Source organism: Triturus cristatus, chromosome 7, assembly GCF_964204655.1.
Source record: "Triturus cristatus chromosome 7, aTriCri1.1, whole genome shotgun sequence".
Lineage (NCBI taxonomy): Eukaryota > Metazoa > Chordata > Amphibia > Caudata > Salamandridae > Triturus > Triturus cristatus.
In genome coordinates, this window is record NC_140590.1 from 271,166,565 (window position 1) to 271,187,863 (window position 21,299).

The 21,299-nt window shown below is 46.4% G+C and overlaps 1 protein-coding gene across 8 annotated transcripts in view; it reads left to right on the forward strand.

Annotated features, from left to right (window-relative positions):
• Positions 1–21,299, forward strand: part of LOC146809390 (carnitine O-palmitoyltransferase 1, liver isoform-like) — a 406,858-nt gene that overhangs the window by 12,026 nt on the left and 373,533 nt on the right. For 7 of the 8 annotated variants that reach the window (XM_085616202.1, XM_085616204.1, XM_085616209.1 and 4 more), the window contains exon 2: positions 13,839–13,958. The exons of the other annotated variant lie outside the window; for it this stretch is intronic. The gene's annotated coding sequence lies outside the window, so the exon portion shown is untranslated. The remainder of the gene's footprint in view (positions 1–13,838; positions 13,959–21,299) is intronic. 8 annotated transcript variants of the gene reach the window in all.

Here is a 21,299-nt window from a genome sequence, read left to right on the forward strand (position 1 = left end):
ACAGGGTTCAAGTTTCTGCAATGATGCTCCACATCTTGTGAATCTGGTCAAATCACTTAATCTCCCCGTGCCTAACAAAAATGAATTTGTGCCTGTGTAACCAAATTGGTGCTCTGATACCTTCGGGTCAAGTTCGCGCAATATAAAAACGGGGGGGGGGGGGTGGCGGGGGGGGGGGGGAGGAAAACGGTTGGCAGCAACGCACAGACATTGCTGTTGGTGATGTACTGGTCTCCGATCTTGCTCACCTCTTTGGTTTGTGTTATGTTGGCTGCTCATAAAGCTCTGAATGCCATTTGCTGGTGCTGCAAACAGTCACATCTGCGACTGTCTCAAATCTTGTATTTGAAAGACCTTCTGATTCCCGGTTCTTGCATCCTTTGTATGTATCATTTTGATACTTGGTATTTGCATTCAACTTTACGTTCCAATACCTTGTGCTTTAACGCCTCTGTGTAACTAACATCTGGGGTTGTCGCTGCCTTCTGTGACGGTTGTAGTTGTTGGGTAATTTTTGTACAATTCACGATGGCAATGCTTCCGCCTCTTGGCGCTGTGATTCCTAGTGGGTCCACATTTCTGTATCGGCCTCGGATATTTTATTCTCACAGCTCTCCATGTTGGTGATTCCTGGTGTCTGCAGTTATTGTCTCTGGCAGCCTAAGATTTTCTATTTGCAGAGATCACTGTGAGTAATTACTGGCAAATATATTTGTGCCAACTCTATTATTTGCTCACCTATTTGAATGCAACTTTGATGCTGGCTGACTTGTGTATGCTTTTCTCTGTTGACAGACCCAGTAGTTGCTCAGAAGCTGGCACCCATGCCTGTCGATTTGTTATGCAGGGGCGGCTTTACCAGACTGTTTTGGCCTAGTGACCCTGTTGACCTTTTCAAATGTTTGCTGGCTCGTTTTTCGGTATATGAAAATTAGGTTTGGAACTATTTTCGCTAGACTATAGTGTTTTGCAGATTCTGTGCAATTGAAATCTCAGCATAAACTTCTGAATTGACAGTCGTGCGGGAAGCAGAGTTATATAGCGCAAACTCGACCCGAAGGTATTGGGACGCTTTACATGAGCACCGGTTACGTTACACAAGGACACATTCAGGCACGGGGAGTTTATGTGATTTGCCCAGAATCACTGGATGTGGACGCAACCCCGAGGCTCGAACCTTGGTTTCCAGCACCAAAGTCGGCAATCTAGCCGGCGGACCACATCCTCTTTGAAGCTGCCCAGTCGAGTTCGTCCCTTCCTTTGCCCAAACCCTATTTATTGTATTGGTCCACTAGTGCTCGATTTCTGAAAACAGGCTTTTGACTCTTGTCACATTTGCTGTGCATTCAAAGACAAAGGTCAAATGTCAGACTCTTTCGGGGAATTTGGTGTTTACTTCTCTTTCTCTGACTATAGAGTGATAGCATTTATGTGACGATCTTGCTGGCTCCAGAGAGGGGGAGGGGGTGTTAGTGCTCTAGGAAGGCTGTACGAGGTTATTTTTTTTCTAGCACAGGGCATTTAAATGTCTGTAAATGAAGCCCAAGCACATTTTGTGGTATTTCTGAACTGTGCTGGAATACACGAGGTGATGAAAAATCAATACACGAGTTTCCACACATTGTTTGTGCGCTGTATACTTTTGTCAGTGAAACTGTATGTCTGCAAATGTAATGGTGATTTCAATTGAAGATGTATTGTCTGTAATGAGTGTGCTACCACTCCACGTCACTCTACTCTACGCCACGCCACTCTACTCCACGCCAGGCCACTTCACTCTAGTATGCACAGCTCCACTCTGCGACACTCAACTTTACGCCACCCTGCAACACTTCACTCTACGCCACTGCACTCTATGCCAATACACTCAAGGCCAATGCTCTCTACTCTGTTCACTCCACTCTACCTCCCTGCATTTTATGCCAAACCACTGTATCCCACTTATCTAATCTGCACAACTGCACTCTATGCCACTTTAGTCTACACCACTTTATGCCATTACTCCACTCCTTTCTACTCTGCCACCTCACCCACTCCACCTCACTCTACTCTGCACCACACCACCTCACTCTACTCTGCACCGCTCCACTCCACTCTACTCTGAAACAATCTACTCTACGCCACTACACTCTACAAAACTGAACTCCGCCACTCTACTCTGCACTACTTCACTTTACGCCACTATACCCTACAGCTTTCTTTGCCACAGCACTCTTCGCCACACTACCCTGAACCCTTAGTCACCACTGTAGTGCATGCCACTCTACTCCGCACTAGTCCAAGCCACTGTATTCTATGCCACTGCACTACACTATGCACCACTTTAATCTATGCCACTGCATTCTATATCCCTTCACTATACACAGCTGAATTTTATGCTGCTTCACTCTATTAGCATTCCCTACAACACTGTACGCAAATGCACTCTACACCAGTCCGCTCTGCTCCACTCCTGGCCACAATTCCGTTGCACTCTGTTCTACTCTGCGCCACTCTACACCATGCCACTGCACTCTATGCCAATGCACCGTACGCAACTCTATACCACTGTACTCTATGCTGCTCTTCTGTGCAACACTGCACTCGCCACTGAACTCTGTGCCACTCCACTCTGCACTACTGCACTTTACCATTGCATTCTACACCACTTTACTCTGCAGTACTCCACTGCACTCTACGGCACTATACTTTACACCGCTCTGTGCCGCACCACGCTACGGCACTGTACTCTGTCACTCTACTCTGCACCGTTGCACTCTACGTCACTGCGCTCTACTATGCACACACTTGAATCTACGCCACTGCATTGTATACTGCTAAATTCTGTGGCACTACACTCAACGCCACTGCACTCTACAATACTCTACGTCAATGCACTTTACACCAGTCCACTCTACTCTTCTCCACTGTAAGCCACACAACTCCACTCTATGCACAACCCTTTATTCCACTCCATGACACTCTACACCACTCTTTGCCATTCCACTCTGACACTCCATGGCACTCGTCTCTGTCGCTAACTTTTATTAATTCTGAACAGTACTCGCGCTGGTGTACAACATTGCTAAAATGTCAATATGGAGGTGTCAGTCGCACTCCTTTGTGACAAAAATACTTTGGCGTGAATGAAACTATTTTTAAGAAAGTTGATCCTAAGGTCTGGGTGCTACGGGTTGTCGCCTCCTGTCCTTGAGGCGAATGCCTGATAATTGGAAAAAAGATGCCCTTCACTCGGGAAGAGTCAAACCTATAGCTCTCCTGTGCGAGACTGTCGCTCTTTACAAATTGCTTCACTCGATTCTTGAATTTCAAAATAAGTTTATTCTGTCGTTGTTCAGATCATAAAGTATCCGAAGCAACGTTATATACCTGCTGAAATGCCCATGTGGTTTGGCCTATGTGGGCAACATGGAACGTAAAATCAAATTTCAGCTGACAGAGTATAAAAGCAACATACGCACAAAGAACCTTAAATCTACTGTGGCCACTCACTTCTCTGAGATGAACCATAATATCGGCCAACTTCGGTACACGATTTGGAACAAGTAACAGAATATGAAGGAAGAGACAATAACCTGTACATAACCGAGCGCTTAACCAGCGTCTCTAGTTGCCCCAGCAACACTCTTAGTCTTTTCACTCGGTCTAACATTCCACACTTGACCATCATGCACGCGGGTACAGAACCTTTGCTTAGCGTCTCTAGTCACCGGGACAATGGCCTTAATTCCTTCACACTGCTGGAGTCTAATCACGAGTTCACTTCCAGGCCACAGTCTGTTATAATTCCGGGGAACTTCGCAGCCTCATTTCATTGAAGTTCACCTGAACACGGCGTCTCCAGTGACCGGCTTCACAGGTATGCGAAACTTAGGCACAGCTATTTGTACGTTTTTGCATGGTTTTATCACAGATTGTTATATCTTGAGTGGTGTGACCACATTGCCCAGCCACTCACTTTAGGCACCTCGCTCGTATTACCGGCATAGAGCCACTTTCACTCCTTGATTCGTTGACACCCCGTTTAAGCCGTTTAACCCTTTTTCACCCATGTTTCAAGCTGGTTCTAGGACAGTCTATCTTTTCTATGTTTCACACGCACGTTCATTATCTGACACCCGGTGGTATTGAGTACACGATGTTCCATTCATTTGTGTCCTCTTCCACCCTTCCCACTAATTAGCAAAGAGCACCTTCAATCTTTTCGCATTCGCCATGTTCTTGGATTTACACCCAGTTTGTTTCTTTTCCAGGGATTACACCCTGACAAAGGTCTGGTCCCGAAATGCATTGGGGCTATATAAAATTTCTGTGAAGTAACAACAGTTTATACGTATGCCTCACAAATGCACTAGGATATACTTATGATATGTATCACATCATCATGGTTATATTAAATATTCGGATACGTTATGATCTGAACAACGACAGAATAAACTTATTTTGAAATTCAAGAATGGAGTGAAGCAATTTGTAAATAGCGACAGTCTCGCTCAGGAGTGCTATAGGTTTGACTCTTCCAGAGAGAAGGGCACCTTTTTTCCAACATTGCTAAAACACATTGGCAAGCCAATAGCTCTTGTATAGGCAAGAACTTTTGGCTTTGCCAGAGCTTGTTGCATGCTGCAATCATTCCAGGTTTCTTTAAAACCCTGTGGAGAGTGGCATTTGGTCTCTTCCTTTTTCCCATTGTCTTCCTTTTAGGGCTACAATTAAGATTCTATCTCTTACTCTCTAAGGCCTAAACGGAAAGGTTCACGCTTACTGTGCCGTCTTGGTAAACCTCTGAGCTTGATGACCCATATCTCCTTATGACCAATCTGATCAAAATGAGTGGTAAAAGGCAACATTCCTCAAAAACAGTGATTACAGGAGAGCTTTGACGATTTCCCTGCATCTATTTAATCCCTATGAGTCGTCACCCTGATTCTTTATTTATTGGGTGGCTGGTTTTTACTCCAGGCACATTTTGGTATGTGCACGTGTGACCCAGGCAAACCCTGGTTAGTGCCATCCATCACACAATTTGCTCAAGAATCTGAGACAATTTATCTTTTGATACAGGTTCATGCCTGAGATGGGGGAATTGCTAGTATTCTTATTAGGGTGCATCGTATTAACGATGCTGCTTGGTTTTTGTGGATCGCATTGTATACTATGTGAATTAAAATACATACAATGTTTTCAATATACCACCTTTAAGAAGTTTTTTTTCTTGAGTATTCTTTTTTTAACAAAAAGTCATTTCTTACCTCAGACCTGGATTACAGTTCATGACAATACTCCTGCCCTTTTGTGTAACTCTGAAATTTTGGTCACACAGTCCCATACCAATAGCCATGTACCTATAAATTCAGAGCATGCGGCTGATGTATGTAGTAGTATGGTGGAACCATTCAAACCCTCCCCTCCACTTTCTTGAGCAGTCACATTGATGGGCCCAGCGATCCTGTACTCCATGTTACATTGGCCCCCATGCTTGTTAGTCCCAGTGCAAGTTTTTAAAGCTTTAGGGTGCTCTATGCACCGCAGAGCTGTTGACCATGGTATGGACTCATCAGTGGAACATTACTGCCCCCCTGAAATTGCCGCAGGTCCTTTCTTAGTCTGATCGGTTTCCATCCTCCAAGTTAGAATTTGAGACCCTACCCTCTCAAGTAACCTCTGCAGGTTTTCCCCGTTCGGAAGGTGAGGGGCTTCTTGAGTAACGAGCATTGAAAATGCAATAGGTCTCGCCTTTCATTAAGTTAAAGCCATTTGCTTTGTTAATGGTATTGTAGAGCAAAGCAAATGACTTTAACTTAATGAAAGGCGAGACCTATTGCATTGTTAATGCTTGTTTTTGAAGGCGGCCGCACTGCTGCTATGCGCCTGCAACACATGTGGCAGACAATTTGTAACTCACAGCTGTCCTGCAAGGCTTCCGGTGCAGCCTTACTGGCGACCGTGTCGGCGCCACGCAAAAATGTGTGCACCCCCAGCAACACACAACGTGTGCCTGCAGCACCATGCGACTGCGACCAGAGCACTTGCAGCTCCATTCACAATGTGTGCACAGCCCAAGGCCACACAATGTACGTCGCAGACAGCATCACCCGAAATTAACGTGTGCGACTACACAATCAGACAGTTATACCCTTCACGATCTGGGGGTGGGGGGGAGGTGAGAGGCGAACTAATGCAGTGTAAGGAAGGTAGTATGTATGAGTAGGAAGTATAGAGAGGAGAGAGGTGGTGAGGGAAGGGTGAGAGGACGGTGGTATTGGGAGATAAGTGTGTATAGTGGGAGTGTGGGAGAGATGAGAGGGGAAGTGGGTGGAGCAACAATCATCCAGCCTGGAGTGTAGCTCATGCAGATTTGTAAAATTATATAAAGCACTTTAGAGTGCAATTGCTGCAGCACGGTGTAAGAGAAAGAGAAGAGTGCGCTAGAAATACCTTGTAGTCTAGCAGTGGTTAATGTCTGTAGACAGCACTGGGAGAAGCCATCCCCATGCCTCTTTCCTCTTCCCGAGCTGGGTTCTCGGGCAGCTGCAATGTAATGCTGGGAGCGAGACAGCAGCACAGCAACATGGAAGAGTAATAGGATTCCCTTCCTGCCATTTAAAAAAAATAAAAATAAAACCAAAAAACACACATGGAGAGGGGGTTGTGAGGAGGGAGGAGTGAGTTAATTAACTGCATTTGCATTGTGGTAAATAATGGACTTTGTTATGCTGAATGCTATCACCACCTACGGCAGTTTCCATACAGACAGGCTGAGGGAGAGGCAACACGAAAGCTGAAGAATTCTAAAGATGGATAATGTTAATGTCCGTTTTTTTCAGCACTCCCTGGTCTCCCCCCCAACCCCCCCCCCCCCCCCCTCTCGTGCTCCAGGGTGCGGTTAGAGCCAAGCCTAAAGTTCCAGAACAAGGCGTTACATTGCTTAACTACAAACCGAAGGTGACAAGGGGAACGCCTGCAAAACGGGTTGCATGGATAAGGAGGAACACTTAAAATGAGCGGGAGTACGGAAGCTTGTGGTGTCTGGGTAAAGGGGAGGCTGCGATCTGAGCAGCTAGTGGGAGAGATGGGGACCGCAGCAGAGCATTCTCGGAGGGTAACAGCAGAGGTTGCCCAGCACTGGGAGCTAACAGGAGCGTTCAGGGGCGGCACAGACCGGGATGGTAGAGTGCCTGTGCACGACTGAGGTAGGGAGCAGAGAGGAGCAGGTGATGCTGGTACGGGCGTCGCCTGGGCTGCACCACGGAGGCTGTTGTGCAGGTCTAGCCGACTAAGCCTGTGGTGTTAACAAATCTACTCACCTACACGGATCCCATTCCAATCAATGAGGGCTAAGCCCCCGCCATTGTGTCAGGCCCTATTATTAAAAATAGTGCCGACATGACTAATCAAGGAGAGAGTGTACCGCTGCATGTAAAGTATCCAGTCCCAGGGGCGGGGCCAAAATCAGGACAGGGCGGTAACATGGAGGGACTAAGAAGCCTCCTTTTCAATCGTGAGCCAGTGTTTTGCATGGAGGATGACGCCAGCGAATAAAAAAGATCGGTGGGGCTTCAAGTCTGCCTATGAAAGCTTTTGGTATACTTGTTGATTCCAAGAAGCCCTCGCATGGCGAGTGCAGCGCATGCGCACTGCTAACGCCAGGCGAGACCTAAAAATTGCAAAACATTAGCAATGATATCTTTTTTGAGCTGGTGATGCATTCTTTACTTAGGTTAACCTTCATGTGTAGTTCATAATGTACATGTGCTACAGATCTGTGCTATTCGAATTGTAGCTGCCTCTCTCGATTCTGCCTTATAAATCCTCTCCTGGCTAGGATATACCGGTTGCCAATCAAGGACTGTGTACCTGCTGTTCAAAGTTCTATGCACAGTATAACCATTCTCCCACCTTAATTAAAGACAGGCCTCAATTATAACCACCTAATAGTCATCTGAGATTTTGTAGCACTCTTCCCTTATAATTCCTTAATTAAATATAGTCTGGATTGGTGGATACAGGTCCTCCGATTGAACTCCTGAACTGTGGAATTTACTCCATTTGGACATCCTCCCTATTCCGCTCTAATAATCTTCCACCAATCCTTTATGATGTAGCTCTTTAAATACAGTTTGTGCTTATTCTCACTTGACCTATACAAAATTTGCTTTGCTTCTGCTCAGAGGATCATCTCTCTCGCCCCTTCATGTTGACGACTGTTCAGTGTAGTATGCCACCACTTACAAAGTACTTGAATTTCGATGCATGGAGAACTATTTTACACCACAAAAATACACCGTAACATCACAGTTTAAATTATTTGTCTCACACATGCATTGTATACAGAGAGCATTTTCTTCCCACTGCAGCGTGATTTTCTTCATATTTTACTTTGGATTCAAAATGCAAGCCAGACGTATTGCTTTTGCAAGTGCTAGGTTAGGACTGCAGTCAGTTGCTGTTGCATCACCTAGTGCTAGCAAAGGCAGTAAATGTGAATATGTGCTTAGTAAGACTCTAATACCATTGCATAACATCATGGCACTGCAAACAAGCTTACCGAATAAGTGTGCTAATTGAGTTTTGCCCAATAGGTAAGCTATTTTTTAAAGACCTGCCGCAGGAAATGCATGTTAATAACCCATCTCAACTAGATTTTGGACTAAAGATTGCCAAGGATTTGCTGCATGAAGAATTGGGAATACAAATTCAGTTTTCTGGTACGGTGAACACCACTTCAATTTCAATTAACTGCAAATACTATGTGCTTTGGGTGCCCTCTTTGTGTGCATTTTCATCTGGAATCCTACGGGTATCTCCTTTCCTAATCTCCAACCTCTGTTTTTGACCGAAAACTACTTCGAAATAATTTCACCCCATAAAACGATTAACACTGCCATTTCTTTGCCATCATTTATAGACATGAAAGCCACAGCTGTGGGACCCAGCTGCCTTCCTCCCCAACCCACCTCAGAATCAAAATATAGGTCTTCTATTTCTTATTTCATGTTGTGCTAGTTTCAGGTCTGGAGTTAAAATTCTGATTATGTTGTTTAGGAATTTATGAATCGCCATCAGAGCCTGTGTGCAAACTTCAAGTCATAAGCTTAGATACTTACATATAATTTTTTATCAGTCTTTCCTTATTCTAAGGGTGCTTGAAGGGGGTCATGTATAGTAACGAACACTTATTTGTAAGTGCTATTTCAGTGGGTATTGGTGTAATCCCTTATTGTCTTTGCATTGTTCACCCCAGTTGGCAGGATATTCCAAGACATGGGTCCCTTTCTCACTTTGCTACTGGATTCAAGCTAGCCTGGCTGATGAGGGGTGTTACCTCGAAACCGGTCCCAGGATATTTGTTTCCGGTCCAGGGAAAGTCCTGGCTTGATAGTTCGGGCTGGACTGTTCCCATGAGAAACAGGGTCAGGACTGAGTTGCATATGGCTGGGTCGAACTGGGGTGGCGAAGTGAGCGCAATAACGATGATGGATTTAGTTCAGATCTAATATTGACTGGGGGTGAGTGTCTGAAAAGTTTCAGCACTCTGTCCATCATCTTATTGTGTTTGCATTATCCCTTATATTGACATGCATATTTCTTACATACAGGGCTTGGAGAACTAAAACACCTGCCTCCAACCCGTAGTTTATATCCTAAGCACTTGTTAACTAACTAGTTGGGTTTATTTCCTTGATGGCATTGAATCAATGAGTCAGGCTTCCAGAAACTACCAACCAGAATGATACTTGAGCAAAAGGAGTGCTGATGGACCTTTAATTGAAACATTTGTGCTGGTCTTAGCTGGATCTGAAAATAAGAGGCCTCCCTCATCCTCTGCAATTCGCTGCTCTGAATTCGAAGCACACATATTGTGAGCTCAACTGAATGTGTCTAGTGTCTTCAAATTACATCTGGCTTACAATTAGCTTCTGGATACCTTCTTTTCCAGTTCTGGTTTACAGATTAGCATGAGCAATGTTTAGGTCTTGACAAGACATTGTTTCCATATATAGGCTTACAGCCCACCCATAGATTATCATTGGTGTTGGCTTCAGCGCTGCTCTCATTCGCTCTATTTCCGCTTGTGATGGCATGGCATGCTTCATATCCCCTTCTTCTGTTTGGTCCTTCCCTGGATCATGAATCAACTACTTGTGTCCTTCCACTGCTCCCGCTTTTTGGAGCTATTTTTTTGTGTTCAAGCTGTCCATATAATTGCTAGTGTTTTCAGGCTGTCTCCCATATCCCCATCCATGTTGCTGCTTTTTATTCCCACCTACCACTGGCCCATGTTGCTGGTTGTCCCTACCACCCTCCTGTCCCTGTCAATTTCTTCTCCACCTGCCCTTGTTCATGTTTGGCTTTTCCCATGTCTGTCTTCTCTATCCCTCCTGTTGGAGTGTTAGCTTCTTACCTCCCACTCATTTTCTGTGTGTTACCCCTCACTCCTAAAGTCCCAGCCACTATAACCAACAAAGCTCTATGACATGGACATTGCTGGCCGTCTCATAGCGCTTTTTATGTCTCGCCTAGGGAGATGACCTTTAGAAATTGGTCAGCTCTTTTCAAGCACTCGTGCTTGCACTGGCATCCACCTTGCGGGAGCGAGCAGTGACTCGCGCTAATTGAAAACAGATGGCCCTCGCGCCGCTGCTCGCTCCCGCAAGGGGAATTCCAGCACGAGTCGAGCAGCGGCGCGCAGGGGCCATCTGTTTTCAATTAGTGTGGCTGCGCGTGCTTGCTCCTCCACTGCCTGTCTCACTCTCGCTCTCCCTTGTCAACTTGTTGATCTCTGCCAACTTTTCCTTGCCCCCCTCTTAAGCACTCCTTTTCTGCCCCCCTCTTTAGCACGCCTTTCCTTGTCTCCTCGCCCCCCCTTCAGCACTGTTTTCCTGACCCCTTCTTCTGCACGCCTTCCCTGTCTTCCCTTTACAGCACGCACGCCTTTCTCCCTCTTCAGTACGCATTCCCGTCCCTGCATCCCCTCTTCTGCATGCCTGTGAGCAGTGCTATGAGCGCGTGCCACGATGCAGGAGCGAGGGCCATCGAGCGTCGGCGCGGGGAGCATCTTGAACTGATTTGTGATGTCATGCCTCTTGCCCCCCCTTTCTGACTCCGAGTTGGGCAATTCCAGGGAGCCTAGGGAGTCCCTTCACAAACTTTGTAGCCGAAGACACTTTAAAGGCGGCTCAGGCTCTCAGCTGTGAGCGGGAATTGGAAGCATGAAATAATGACTTCAGAAATATAGTCAACATTCCCTCAGACTTCTGACCTGCTAAGTAATCGCAGTGCAGTCGGGGTTGCGGCGTCAGGCTTTCTGTTTAATCTGCTTTCTGTTAGTTAGTTTAAAGCCAAAGCGAAGCCCCTTCTAAATAAAGAAAGTGTAGATACACGCGTTCTTTCAGTGCGGCCTTTCAGTATATTTTTTTAGTTTAGTTTGAAAACTGACCAGACCATCTATTGTTTTCGATCGTTAAGCATAAGCCTGTGTGTTCCCTTGGAATCCGTAGGAGTAGTTAAACATAAGCCAGCGTGTCCCCTTAGAATTTGCAGGAGTGCCGTACACTCCGAGGGATGCAGAGGTTTGGGATTGTAGGGAAGCTAAATCGGATTTAATAAATGGAAGAAGAGTCAGTGAAAATTGTCTTTGTGCTGAATGGGTGCCAGCAGTGCCCGACATATCATGGCGCCCTCAGCTAAGATGCATGCTAATGATTTGATTAGTTTAGGAAGAATGCTTTTATTGTGCCTTCACTCATGCTAAGCGCTGTGCAACGTTGTTACTTCATGATAAGCTTACATTAACTGTGTCCCATGCAGACAGAGTCTGATCCTTCTGCCAAAATCCTTAATAGTAATCTGCGGAAATCCACTTAAGCAGTTACTGTTAAATAAGTTTTGTAGCTGTGGCGCACACACAGCACCCCGACCCACGCTGGAGCATCCACAACAACATCTAAAGTTTTCATAATATTGGCATGTCAGGGGAATTTTTATTTAAATAAGTCATCAGTTGTGATGTGAAGGAACCCAATCAGATAGTAAGTGTGTTTTGACTTTAATATGAACTTTAGTAGAAATCTGAAAGCGTGTATTCCTTGCTAAAAGTAAGAACTCGAACGCTGGCTTATCCTCGGTGGACTGCTATATAGGAGGCTGCTTTCAGAGCTGGATGAAGTGCTATGAACTAGATCTGAAAATGATTAGCTAATATATTTGAATAGCTGTGCTTTATTCTAAGCTTGGGCCTTATTTTCTCCCGAAAGCTCTGGGCATGAATACGCACCACACTCACATTTCCCACAGAGACAAGATCGCTAGGCTCACTCGCACGAAGAAATGTGGGGCTGCTTTGAACATTTGTGCTAGGCTGATATAGGTTCTCAGTCCGGTCTTGAACACCTGTGCCCACCTTTAAAAAGACTCTTATGTGGAAGGCTCAAGTTCAATGCATTTATGGCTATAGATGTAAATTCAAAAAAATACCAGGGGACAGCGGAAGTGACATTACATGCACTTTGACCCCGATGACATGCCACTTGACCTTTGACCCCAACAAGAAATGAAATAATATTACATGGACTTTATCCTTGATGAGATCACAGGAAGAAACAACACTGCCAAAAAAAGTAGAGCAATTTACTATAATAACAAAAACGCTACCAAGGAAAATCCCATTACATTTTGTGGTCCCCTGTAACAGATTGCCGCAATCTCAAGTTGGGGCCACATCCATCACTTACGAGGGTACAGCTATCATATGCCAGACAGTTATTATATGCTGAAGCAGAACCTTAGATGCACAGGTTATGCCTAAAATGGCAAAGTCCGTTCTCAAATACATTTCAGTAATAGCCTAGTTACATTGTCTGACACACTGGTAGAGTGTCAGGTCAGTAAAAAAAAAAAAAAATCAAATCCACCGGTACACCCCTCATGGCCTGTCACAACTATCATATTTTCACATGAACCATGACATCGGAGTGAATACCCATTTGCAGAACTATCATAATGCAGATATTTTCTGACCTGCAGCATAAGAAGCAGCCTTACCACTCACACATGAAGAGTTCGCCCAGTGCATCTCAAACTTGCCTTGCGTTATGTATTTAACTGCAGAGATCCTTAAATAGAACTATCAGGATTTGCATCAGCACTAGGCTCCAAATATTGACATATCCAAAGACAGTAGTTCTACCCTGGGTTAAAAGGTTAAAAATACCAAAAATAAATAAATTACATAATGCAAGACAGGGTGGTTGCAAAGTGGCCAGATTTTATTGACAACCACACACATTTGCGCCACTTTACAGAGCTTGCCAGCGAAGTCGTGCAGTTATACATAATATCTGATTTATAGATGAGGTAACAAAAATGCTTATAACTCATCAACATGCTGCACACAACCCACACTACTCTACAACATCGCTTAGACACATTAGCAAAGCCAGTAACTCGGGCTAAACTCTTATAAGGTCCCAAAGGCGAGACCTTTTGGCTATGCCAATGCTTATTTACCTTCTTCCCACTAGTCCTCCACTCCCTCCCGTGTTGTGTTGTTTGTCTTGCCCCTCCTGCTACACAAAAAAGCGCTAAGATGCAACTAGCACTACCCTTGTCATACTTCTTTTTTCCCCTAAAATTTCTGCCATGCTTAACAGCATCCGTGCAGCTATACAACATGGCTAAAAGACACTGACATTTACAAAGCCAATAGCTCACACTGCAGAAACCTATTGGCTTTGCCAGATGCTTTTAAAAAAAAAAAAACCTTTAAGTTCTTGCTGTAAACAAAGGATGCTGGGAGAGAGGCTCTAGTTAACTTTCTGTTTCTTCGTTATTCACAGGTTGGTCGTTGCTATGAGAGCCTGTTTCTCTGTTTTGATCTGAAAACAAAGTATGAGACTGTCTGCTTAGAGCCACAAATTAAATTTCATCTTGAAAGACTGTTTTGCCTACAGCCTCAGGTAAGTTTGCTTCAATGCCAGTCCTCTTGCTCAATGAATTATTCTTGCACTATATAGATGCCACACTGCTGTAATTGTGCTGCTGTCTGATTGGAAGAGACTTCCAGAGACTGGTCACTGTTTGACCATTGGCCTGGACCTACTCTATTTCTAAGAGCCTTACTGAACCTGAGAGGTCATTGGATTTTCCTGCGAGGCAACTTCCTGATTGTGGCATCCCGAGAGAGAACAAGCTGACAGATCTGCCCTCTTGCTTTTACGTACTGTTAGCTATTGCTAAAGGAGTGCCAAGAAGCTCACCCTGGAGCCTCTGACATTTTGTTTAGTCTGAGAATGATCTGCCTGTATCCACTGCCTTGCGGCCTCTGTGTGATGACAAGCACTAGTGAAGTTCTGAGAAATTACCTATGGTACCTGGTGTGTATGAATCAATTAAGTACCTGTATAGCGTGGCTTATCACCTCGGGGAGCATACAGGCGCTAGGAAACTGGCGGCCTCTAGTCAAAGAGCCAGGCCTTGAGTGCTCTCCTGAAGTCCGAGAGCGTGGGTGCGGTTTGCAGGTGGAGGGGGAAGTCGTTCCAGGATTTGGTGGCGAAGAAGGAGAAGAAATGACCTCTGCAGCGGCTTTGACGAATGCATGGGAGGTGGGCGAGGAAGGTTGTGGCGGGTTGGTGGAAAGTCAGGCGGTGGTTGATGTAGTTGGTTCGATGTTGTGGAGGGCTTTGTATACAAGGGTTGTTACCTTGAACTGGCTTCTCTTCTCTGCACAGAGTCAGTGGATGCTTCTGAGGTGCGGGGTGATGCTGGCCCATTTGGGAAGGTGTAGGATGAGTCTGGCTGCGATGCCCTGTATAGTTTGGAGGGCTTGAGGAGTTGTGTGGTGGTTCCAGCGTAGAGTGCTTTTACTTAGTGGAGGCGGCTGGAGACGATGGCTTGGGTTACCGTTCTTCTGGTGTTGGGGGATCCATCTAAAAATCTTTAGTAGCATGGGGAGGATGTGGAAACAGGAGGTGGACACTGCGTTGTTTTGTCGCTTGAGGATGAGTTGGCTGTAAATGATGTCGAGGTTGGGGGCGAATTCTGGCAGGGTTCGGACTTAAGCCGAGGGTCGTAGATCACCAGGTGTCGTCCCATGGTGAGGTGTTGTTTCCGAAGATGAGCACTTCTGTCTTGTTTGTGTTCAGCTTCACACAGCAGGACCTCATCCAATCGGCGACGCTGGTCATGGCGTTCCAGAAATTGGGTCTGGTGGTTGCGTGGTAATAGGTGAGGGAGAGGATGAGTTGAGTGTCATTGACTTAGGAGATGATGTTGAGTCCAAGAGGGCGGATGATGTCGGCAAGCAGCGTCTTGTAGGTGTTGAAGAAGGTGGGGCTGAGGGAGGACTCCTGGGGGACGCCGCAGATGATGATCTTGGACTCTGAGGTAAAAGATGGTAAGTGGATTCTCTGGGTGCGTCCGGTGAGAAAGGAGTTAATGCACTTGAGGGCGTTGCTCTGTCTGGTGATGAGAAACTGTGTTGAACGCCCCTGCGAGGTCAAAGAGGATTAGGGCTGCCTTCTCTCCATGGCCGAGGAAGGATCCTATGCCGTCTGTTATGATCAGGGCAGTCTCTGTGCTGTGGTTGGCGCGGAGACGGATTGGGAGGCGTTTGAGTGGATTGCTTTTTTCCAGGTGTTTGGAGAGCTGTCGTTTGATGGCTTCTTCCAGAACTTCGGCAGAGAATGGTAGCAGGGAGATGGGGCGGTAATTTTTTTCTTTGCCGGGGTCGGCGGATGGTTTCTTCAGGAGGGGTTTGACCTCTGCGTGCTTCCATGTGTTGGGAATGGTGGCCGTGGTGATGGAAACATTGAGGATGGGAGGGAGTGCGCTGCTGATTTCCTTCTGTCCCAATTGAAGGCATGGTGAATGCAGGGTTCGGGAGGTGCTCCGGAGTGGATCATGTTCATGATGGCTGTGGTGTCCATTGTTAGCGGATTCAAGTCAGTGCGCAGGTGGGTGTGGGTGGTGTCGGCCGGCGTCAGAAGTTTGGTTGGTTGAGGGTCTTCATTGCAGTAGATGTCCGATATTTTGTTGTGGAAGTAGTCTGCTAGAGTGTCACAGAGGTCCTGAGAGGTTTGGATCGTGCTCTTGGTGACTTAAGGACAGGCGAACTCTGACAGTGTCGAAGAGTTCCTTTGTGTTGTTGGCGCTGGTCTTGATGTGGGTGACCAGGGCGTCCTTCTTCACCTCCCTGAGATGGTGTGATATTTGCCAAGGGACGCTTTGAAGGTAGTGCGGTCTGTTGGGCTTTTTGCTGGTGCGCCATAGTCTCTCTAGTTGCTTGCAGGCTCTCTTTATTGGTAGGTGTTTGGGTGTGAACCACCTGGTGTGATTGCTGGATCTGCTGGTGTCAGATTTCCTTATAGGGACTAGTGCGTTGGCGCAGTTGAGAATCCAGTTGGAGAAGTTGCAGATGTCTTGCTCAAGGTTATCTGAGGGCTTGGGTCTGTTGGTGTTGAGGGCGGTGGTCCATTGGGTCTCGTGATTTTTTTCTCACCTGTGGTGTGGGAGGACGAAGGTGCGGAGTAGCGATGGTGGTGTTATGGTGAAGTATATAATGCTGTGGTTGATGCAGGTTAACTCTGTCGTGTGGGAGAATTTGATTCTGTCACTGGCTGGGTAGATGGAATTCAGGGTGTGTCCTGTCCTGCGTTGTGCACTGGGCTGGTGACCAGTTGCTTGAGTACGATGTTGCTCATTTTGTCCAAGATGTTGGCGGAGTTGGTGGTGTTGGGGTCTATGAGGTGGAAGTTGAAGTCTCATAGAAGATGCAGTGAAGTCGATGGCGGGAGGGAGGGAAATAAAGTCGGAGATGGCGTTGCAGACGCGGGTGTCTGTAGGTGAGGGTTCCTCTGATGGTTGTTTTGGCGTCAGCTCGGCTTTGGAAATTGAGCTGTTCCATGATGGGTGATGTGTCGTCTTCGGATGTGGTGCATTGGAGGTTGTCTTTGTAGATGATGGCAATCATTTTGTAGCCTTGAGGGGTTGTGCTTGTGATGTCAGGATCTGATGCGGGGTGAGCCAGGTCTCTGATGAATATCATGTCCCGGTTGAGGGTGAGGGTGGTTAAGGTGTCCCATATTTCAGTGGCGTGTCTGCGGAGGGATCTGTCATTGAGTAGCAAGGATAGGAGCTGTTCCTCAGGTAAAGGAGTCCGTGGTGTAGGACCTGCGGTTGTTTTGTGTTGCAGGTGAAGCAGTGGCAGGCAAATGGGATCCGTGGATTGTGGAGAGGTACTGCAGCAGCAGTTGTTGGCGAGTTCCATGGGCTAGGGCCTGCAGCTCGGTGGTGTAGTACCAGCAGGTGGTTGGAGGTCCAGGATTCCTGACGCTGGGCACGGTCCTGGCATGGACCTTCGGCACGCCTGCTGTGCGTGGCTGCGCAGCGGTCTCCATTAAGTAGGTCCTGGGAGAGGGAGGGATAATGGGAGGCGGGCTGGCGGCAGAGCAGAGCAAAACTGGAGTGGCGCAGGAAGCTAACTAGTACAGAACAAAGGCGGACCGGCTTTTGATGGACAACAAGAGGGAGAAAAAGTTAAGACACAAGTGGCTAAGCGATACTGATGAATAAAGATACAGTGACTAAATAAGGACAAATTGTTTTGCTCAATCAAGGTACAGTGGCTAAACAAAGACGCACGATACTACTAAATAAAGGTAAAGTGGCTCAACCGGGACACAGAGGCTAAAATGGAAGACAGTGGGCAGTGTGGGCACACTTGTGACCCTTATGGTCGCGCAGGCAAGCGGGAGCACCTGCTGGAGGGCTGGAAGTGACAGCCTTGAACACGGCAGTGAATGGAGGTCCGCTACAAGGCAGAAGCAGCTGGAGGGGTCAGGAGGAGCTGGCACAGGACCTGCTCAATGGGGCTGTGCTGTTGCCTCCATTAAGTAGGCCCTGGGGAGGAAGGGGCTCTTGGTGGTGGGCCAGTGACAGAGCGGAGCAAATGGCGTGAAAAACGGAAACTGCGCATTGGGCTAGCTAGTACTGAAAAAAGGCTGACTGACTTGGTTCATTCTCCGCCTGGTAGTTCTTAAACAAGTGTGGGGCGGCCAGAAAGAAATACAGCCAGTTTAACCATATGCCAGCTTTGGGTCATAGAATATTATGTCAGTACCTCAGACAAATTCACAAAATACTATTTTTGAAAGAACACGTTACTGCATAGAATAATTTCGGCCACTGTTCTTGCACTTCATTCCTATTTTATCCCTTTAGATTCTAAACTATTATGGTATTATCTGTTAAGTGATTGCATCACATCCATTTTAACCTTCTTTAAATTGTATTTTTACTGTGCAAATTTGTTGGGGTAAAGTGCTAAATCGTTTTCAGTATACACGCTGGCTGGGTATCTATTGTACTGCTGTGTTAGACTTTATGTATATATAAACAACGAGAGAGAGGGAGAAAATTATTGGGACCACTCTTAGTCCCCCTAGAGAATAACAAATCAACAACAGAAGAGTGAAGCCAAATAGATGAAGGGCTAGCAAGAGGACTCCCTCTTGTTGGGTCTCACCTAGGTAGCGCGCATGCGCTGCTCTAGGAGATTACCTTTAGAAATCGGTCTGCTCCTTTCCCCCACACTCATGCTTGTGCTGGCATCCACCTTGCAGGAGCGAGCAGCGGCGCGCGTGTTAATTGAAAACATATGGCTCTCGCGCCGCCGCCGCTGCTCGCTCCCGCAAGGCGGAGGCCAGCACAAGCACAAGTGCTCCAAATTCCAGCAGGCAGACACAGCACACCTCCCCCACTTGCGGTGCACAGAGGCAGCATGGTGTCACACCAATTGGTGCACTGGAAGTCATGTTTGTACATTTGGCCCTCATTTACTAAAGTTTTGTTTGGGTGCCTACATGACCGAAACCGACCCCGGAGGTAGCGTCTATTTATGGACTAAAGGCCTTCATTTGCAGCGCTACATTTATCCGAATCATGTGACGCTGCACTAACTTTAGTGAATGAGGGCTATTGTTTGTAGAAGGCATATTCTGCGGGTGTCCGTGTCCAGTCCACCCTTTCGCTCCTTTGGCTTCCTCTACAGACTGCCTGCGTTTGAAAATGATACGGGCAGCCGGGTGCATCGAATGATAAACAGCTGTGCCCTTATTCACTCCAGAAGAACACTGTACATCACTCCTTTCACCCTCTCTCTCTTCCTCTAGCGTCTAGCCCCTATTGCGTCCGCTTCATGGAGTGAGCCGTCTGCGCAAGTCAGCAGCTGTGCTGTTAACTTTAGTTCTTTCTGTGCGCTCAGGTTATCTTGTGTGACAAGTATTGATGGGAACTGGTTTAGCTGCTGGGAGGGGGTGGCAAAGGTATATTAAAAGTTATTGTGCATCTGATTTATTGCTTGCTATGGATATATTGCCCATACTGTCTGGATGAATGCTGAATTTGTGTTCCTCTGCTAGCTACACCGGAGACTTCAGAGCAGTGAAGATGCGGGTTCTATTGCTAGCTTCTTCAACTTATCATGAAAATGTGTGCTCTTGGGTAGCCATCTTTTATATCACATTCTTCATCTGTCGAAACGATAGCTCCTAATAGCAGGGTGAACATTGACGTGTTAAGCAATATAATCATTTTTTATCTCATGGCAGAGCTCAGCCATGACCATGCCAGGCGCTGTGCTATACAAGTACGGGTTAATAATTAGTTTTTCTTTTTTTAAACAACAGGAAACTGAGAACTCAATTAAGCCCAAGATCACACTGCTGCTTTGGGCTGGGTTTGTTACTTCCACTAAAATGATATTCTGGCTCGTTACCACTAGACAACACCCCCTCACTCTGGAACATAACACACATAAAAGAAAGACGTGCCCTCCATGGGGGCTTTGCCCTCGCAACCTGCTTGTTATCGGTTCACGACGTTGTCGTGGTTCATTTTCTCTGTACTGGCTCTGGGTCGCTTCGTGGTGTAAACACAGCGGTTCTGTGCTGCAGGCAGCGCTTTGCTCCCGCCCTCAGGTGCCAGCCGCGAGTTATTGCTGTGAAGGCATCCTTACTGTCTGCCCTTACAGCTCGATGCGGCCCGGGCCGGCTGCGGGCACCACCGCTCTCTCTCTGGTCTAATAAGGGAAGGGAAGCCTCGCTCTGATGCATTACTAAATCCCCTCGGAATGTTAATGACGACCCTCGTTCATTGATCAGGGTGGCAGCGTATCTGTCTGAGCGTGGTATGTCTTACCCGCCCAGCTGGCACAACTTCTCTGATCTGTGGGCATCGTGCCGCCTCCAGCTGCATGCTTCTTGCACTGCACTGTTGTCACTGTGCCCATGCTATGAATATAGGAATGCCTGCGCATTGTTTTATTGTTAATTACCACTGGTAGAGCGCGCGGCGGTTTCAACCAGGGGACATTGACTTGAGCGGATCTGGTGACAGAAAGCTGTCATATGAGTTCTGTGTCATGAAGAGATGGGGGCATTGTCCATACGTTAACACTGGTATATAGGTCTGTAACTTAATGGTCTAGTTTCTAGCATGCGTGTAGCGCTTAAATTTCACTAGTGCGGCATCGTAGCGCTCAGATGTTCCGGAGCGATTACAAGCAGACGTACATGTTTGGCAGGTGACGGTGTTATATGTTGGTCTGTAATTTAGTCAGGGCTTTAAGAGGGATGAAAAAACTGGAGGGTCTCTAAAAGGGGTGTGACAAACCTGCTAAAGGGGTGTGGCTAACCCAATTAGGTGCGTGGCCTAAATGGTGGGAACCAGCATTGTGTGCTTAAGAAAATCATGAGGTATCACTCAGCAAAGGATGATAAAAGAAAGCCCAGTGCATGGGGTACATGTTTGCTTTTAAAGTGTGTGAGTAGTTGGTTATTGAAGTGCAGTGAGCAGGATGCTGAATAAAGATACACGGACAGTGGTGTCCAAAAAAAGGAGATGGTCCAGCGTTTATGCGAAGTGGGATGGCATATTTGACTTTCCATTACCTATTTCTAGTAGGGTTTTTTTTGTATTGATCCTTTAACCCTGCTCTACTTTTGTGATTTCACCATGCTAAGTTAGAAATTCTGTTGTTGATTGATTTTGGTTGAGTGAACTGTGGTAACACTCAGACGGAAAAACTGTTAGCTCAAGGTGAAGAGAAAATGATAGACAAACTACTGCCTACGCACAGCCAGGAACAAAATTGGTGTTCTTTTGCACCTAAATAAAACGTACAATGTAGTGTGCACTGATGAAAGAGCTATACACTCAAAACATAAAGTGTCACTGCAAAATGAGTATTTGTCATACCTAAAAATCTATAAAAGGAATATGCATACAAAGTGAGATACACC